Source organism: Lonchura striata, chromosome 23 (assembly GCF_050655825.1).
Source record: "Lonchura striata isolate lonStrDom1 chromosome 23, ASM5065582v1, whole genome shotgun sequence".
NCBI classification, from domain to species: Eukaryota; Metazoa; Chordata; class Aves; order Passeriformes; family Estrildidae; genus Lonchura; species Lonchura striata.
This window is the reverse complement of record NC_140725.1, coordinates 4,403,262-4,408,540: the sequence shown is the minus strand read 5'-3', so window position 1 is coordinate 4,408,540 and position 5,279 is coordinate 4,403,262. Positions and strand designations below refer to the sequence as shown.

The 5,279-nt window shown below is 47.7% G+C and overlaps 1 long non-coding RNA gene across 1 annotated transcript; it reads right to left on the bottom strand.

Annotated features, from left to right (window-relative positions):
• Window positions 1–215: 215 nt before the first annotated feature.
• LOC146765559 (uncharacterized) lies at window positions 216–1,815 on the bottom strand. The gene is made up of 2 exons (XR_014949923.1): window positions 623–1,815; window positions 216–477 (listed from the first exon to the last, which is right to left on the bottom strand). It is a non-coding gene; the product is annotated as an uncharacterized LOC146765559 (long non-coding RNA).
• Window positions 1,816–5,279: the final 3,464 nt, after the last annotated feature.

The following is a 5,279-nucleotide window of genomic DNA, read 5'->3' as shown; positions in this document are numbered from 1 at the left end:
CACTGAAGGGTTGCAGCAAGAGCTGCTGGCAGGCACTGCAGGAAAACCTCTGTGCCACACTCTGTGTCCTCACCAGATAAGACACAAGGGTGAGGTGACAGCAAGGCTATGAATGCTGTGTCACACCTGAGCTCCTGGTTTGGTTTGACACCCAAAGTTGTGAAAACTTTTGTATCCTATTGTGGGAAATTCAAGACTTCCTGACAACTAACTAATATGATTGAGCAGAAGCTGTTTATTGTTTATTTATTCGCTTATTTATAGATCCTGAAACCATTCCACACCTTAGCAATGCAGTTTTTATTGGTGCCTTTGCTTGTCCATGCATTCTGCATGCACTTCTCAGAATGTGTGATTGCTTCCAGTCCAGCTCTCTGTTATCTCCTTCTTGTGGTCCTGGAATTCAGTTTCTTAGCTTCTTTTTTCCGATTTTCACACAGTTTGTGTCTTAGTAACCTTGATGAATTCCAGAGGGCCCTGAGAAAGTTTGGATTAAGAGCAGTTACAAGCGAAGAGGCTGGTGCACACTGCAGCCTGAGTTGTTCAGATACTTTGCTACACCCTACAGCTTGGAGAACTTCGTTTCTACTTCTTTTTTTCCAGGGCTCCTCCCGTGACTCACCTGTGCCAGACATTGGATCCTGACGTGCCCGGCAGGAATTGCAGCCCCTCCATCCACTCCAAGCTCTCCCTGGAGCAGCAGGGTCCCATTAGCTCCGATTAAAGCCACAATCCCCCAAATCCTGTGAGGCTGTTGAAGCCTAAATGAATTCTGCAGGGTTTTTCTCCTCCCTTTCCCCACCTCAATCACTCTCAACTACAGGGCATGAATAATACAGCAACGTGTTGCCTGGTGATGGCTGTTGTGTTTTCCTTTACAGACTCATCCAGGGAGGGGAGCAGATCCGAAATTACCTGGAGGAATTGAGTGTTTCAAGTTAAAGGGGCTGCAGACACGAGGTGATCCAGAGGCTCTCCTTGGGATGAGTTTTTGGGAGCCCACCAGCTCTATCCCGTGGCAGAAGTCTGTTCACAGCCCCAGGGCACAGCTCCCAAAATACTGCAGCACTGGGAGGGAGCAGAGGGCTTGGCTGAACCCAGATGTGTGGAACTAACCAGGTGCTGCACCAGCTTTCACAGCAAAAACAAACAGGGCTGTGAAAAAGGAAAAGGCTCTCAATAAAAAACAGGATATTTGGAGCTGGGGGGTTGTTTTCTGACTCGAAGTGAAGCTCCCAGAAGGCTTCGAGTTGGTGATACAAGTTGGAATTGTGAGGTTGTGTCAGGAGAGGATTTAGGTTGGATTTAGAGAAAGGTTCTTCCCTCAGAGGGTGCTGAGGCACTGAAATGTCACATTCCCAAGGCTGCCAGAGCTCCAGGAGAGCTTGGACAATGTCAGAATCTGAGGTATTGGTTAATTCTGAGATTGTAGAAAGTCTCTGTCTGTCAGCCCCTGCCAAAGCAGAAGCCATAATTGGTCTGTGCTGGTTTCCAGGTTGTTTATTCTGTTTATCTCTCACATGTTCTGCTGCCCTGCCCAGCTCTGTCCTGCAGGGCAGCGTGTGGGGCTCTGCCCTCAGTGGGATGTGACAAACATTCAATACCAGAAACTCCCTGGGCTGGATTTACAAGAACGTGCCAATATCTGTCACCTGCGTTGGACAGTGTGTCCCCAGCCTGAACCAACAGAAAAATGCCAACACCACAGTGAGACATGGAGGGCATGAAGAAGGAGAAAAAGGACAAGGCACACCCAATTTCCTCCATCTTGTCCCCTTTGGACCCCTCATCTAGAATCCTAAAATTTTACTTTTGCACCTGTGCCACACTTAATTATTACTTATTTCAAACACTCAGAGCTGGTAATTGATCCTGTGAGATTGAAAACTCTTTTCCATGGACAGAGATCACAGCCAGTGTCTCTGGGGGCTCTGTCCAGGGGGGTTCCTGACCCCTGCCAGGGTCCCAGACCTGCCAGGGCAGCCAGAGGGAAGCTCTGGATTCCCACAGGACAATGCTCCCAGGGATGCACAGGGTGGGATTTTGGGATGTCCATTACACAGCCAGGTGTTGGACTCAGTGATCCTCATGGGTCCCTTCCAGCTCAGGATATTCCATTATTCTATGATTTTCCTGCAGCATAGTGTTGCTCCCGTAAGAAAGAAAAGCTCTTCCAGCTTTTTCTTTCCTGCAGCACTGCAGATGCATTTTTAAAAGATCACTGGGGAATTTCCCACTCCTCTCTGAAAGCCCCTTTGAGTCCTGTCCTGTGGATGCACAGAGGCCCGGAAAATGAAAGTTCTCCAGCTATGCTCCATTCAGAACCCAAGGCAGGGCAGGTTTCTGGAGTCAATTCTCCCTTTTGGTGAGTGCTGTGCTGCCTGCAAGCAGCAGCAGCTCCAGCCCAGCTGCTCCAGCCTTGCAGCTGAGGTGATCAGCAGGAAAATGGGCCTGGGCTCCATCCCTGGTGCTTCCTGCAGCGAGTCCAGCTGGGACCTGGCGATGCTCTCGGTTCCTGCCCTGCCCTGGAGCTGTGCCCTGCCACCTGCCTGCCTGCTCAGGCTGCAAACTGCACCGTGGGGGCTGCTCCTGCCCCTGCACAGAGCAACCCCAGCTGCAGCCTTCAGATGATGCAGCCCTACAGAGAAATAGCAGCACTAAATGCTCCCAGAAGGTGTTTGCTCCTCCAGGCCGATGGTGCTGCTCTGTATGAGCATGTTGGGCTCAACTGGAGATCCTGGGGAGGGAAAGCCACGGATTGCAGTCAAGCCCAGCCTGTTCCCAAGCAGAGGAGTCATTAAGAGCTGGAATATTTCAATAAACCTCAAGGAATAAATGTTCCCTGTGTATTTAACCAGCCTCCGGTGTGTGGAAAGAGCAAGGCAATTAATAAGGTATATTTAGCACGCCAGGCTGAGGTGTGCAGCTCCCACAGCAGCTGAAACACAGCAATTTAAATAACATTTGTCATAAAGATCAGCCTGCCTGAGCTGGGGTTGCTGCTTCTCTCACCTGCCCACTGCCTCACCTGTCCCTCCAGGAGCTCTGGTCGTGGCTGCAGTTCACACAGGAGATTTTGGGTGCTGTTGGACACCCCCAAGTGCCCTGGGAGACCCCAGACTGTTCCCTGACTTGTGCAGAAAATATGAAATGAGCAGATGGTGCTTTCCCCCCTCTGCTCAGTCCCCACTCAGGTTCAAAACCAAGGGAAGGAGAGGCCTTTTCCAAAATAAAAAAGGAAAAAAGAAGTAGAAACAAAGTTCTCCGAGCTATAGGATGCCATGGATGCAAAAGTTTTCATGGTCTCATAAACCAACTTGCTAAATTTGTGGAACACAAGTCCTGCCAAGAAAACAGACTCACAAAGCTGATCCTAATCTCAACATTCAAGGCCAGATACCTGAATAGACAATAAAAACCACAAGACCTTTAAACAGCTGTGAAACCTGACTAAATGCTTGTATTCCACACTAGCTGTGCCATGCCACCCAGAAAACATGGGCCACCCTGTCCAGCAGAACGCAGAGCCCTGCCTTCCAGCAGAATGTGACTTTTGTGAGCGTTAAAAAGATTTAAATGGTGTCGAACATTTGTGCAGAGAACAAGGACAGGCAGAGGTACTGATTATAACAATAAATGTTTGGGATGAGATGGAAAACTTCACATTTCAGTGTTGAAAAGGTGCTCTGATTCCAAAGGGACAAAGTTGGGTTGGGATCAGCGTCAGGAAGGACAGGAAATCAGGACCAGGAGGAACACTTCGATGAGCATCTTTTTTCTGGAAAAAATCCCACTTTTCCCCTTGGAATTAATGATGCCAAATGTCCCACAAAGACAAAAATCCCCTTGCTCTGAGTCAGGCACAAACACCACACCCATGGCAAGGAGGGGACACAGCAACGCCCGCCCCAGCAACCAGAGAGCCCAAACCCTTCCAGTGCTGTTTATACCAGCGATTATTTGAACTTTTGGTAATTAAATATCCTCATTTTTTAATGAGAGCCACTCAAAAGCCCAGCAGTGGGGACTGCAGCTGCCTTTGAACAGATGAAATGTTTTCCCTGCCTTTGAACACACTCGCTGCCTGCTCCCAGCCTGTGGCCACCCAGTTTGCCCCGAGGTGCCAGGCACTGGAGTCTCCAGGATAAAAGGAGCTGCTTGGAAGTGGAATTAGTATCCTGCATGGAAGGCTGTGCTGCAGACAGAATCAAAGGAGGAAATAAAGACCTGAGCTAAGCAAAATCCGCACGCAGATAATTCGTTAAACTTCCGAGTCTTGACAGGAAGCTTTTGGAAGGAGAACATTTGGGAATCACGTAGAGAGTCTGACTCTCCTGCCAAGCAAAGGTTTGGGGGACAGGTCTTGTGTGGGGTTGTTTTATTGTGATTTTTAAAGTGGCTGCAGGACCTTGGGATCCTTGCCCTGGATTCCCACACCCTGGCAGGTCTGGGACCCTGGCTGGGGTCAGGAACCCCCTGGACAGAGCCCCCAGAGACACTGGCTGTGATCTCTGGCCATGGAAAAGAGTTTTCAATCTCACAGCATGAATTACCAGCTCTGAGTGTTTGATATAAATAATAATTAAGCGTGGCATGGGTGCAAAGGTAAAATTTTAGGATTCTAGATAATTTTAAGGAATTTAGAGATTTTAGAGGAGCTAAGATTTTAGTTAGAAATAAGCCTTACTAGAGTTAATTAAAATAAATGAGTAGGCCTTGATGAAGTTAGGAGTTAGTAATTAACTAATAACTGATTGCTTGTCAGCACAATGTTTAGTTAGCTGGGTTTATAATGAAGAATACAGATTGACAAATAGCTTTTAGGAACATCAGACAATTGTGGCCTCCTCTGTTCTGAAACCAACTGAAGACAAGGAATGGGAGTTCTACCAAGAGTTCATTTGTCAGATTGGCATTGAAAAGGTAGAAGGGTCAGAAGGAGGAAGACTTCATTGACTTCCTCATCTTGGGACCCCTCCCCATGGAAGGGACACCGACCCATTTCAAGGGACAAACCACATGTGCTGAATGGCTTTTGGAGTGATCAGCATATGAAGCGGGGAATGGGATGTACCAAAATGATGAATATGTATCTGTATTTTGTGTATTCAATACTTGTATGGGTAAAAAGACTCTGTGATCACCTGAGAAGTGCAGTGTGGATTTGGGATCTATTCCCACACACAATAAACACACACTTTCTAACTTTAAACTGTTAGAGAGATTTTGTCCATCACAGTTGGATATTGGTGCTAGATCAATATCCATATTTTTTTAAT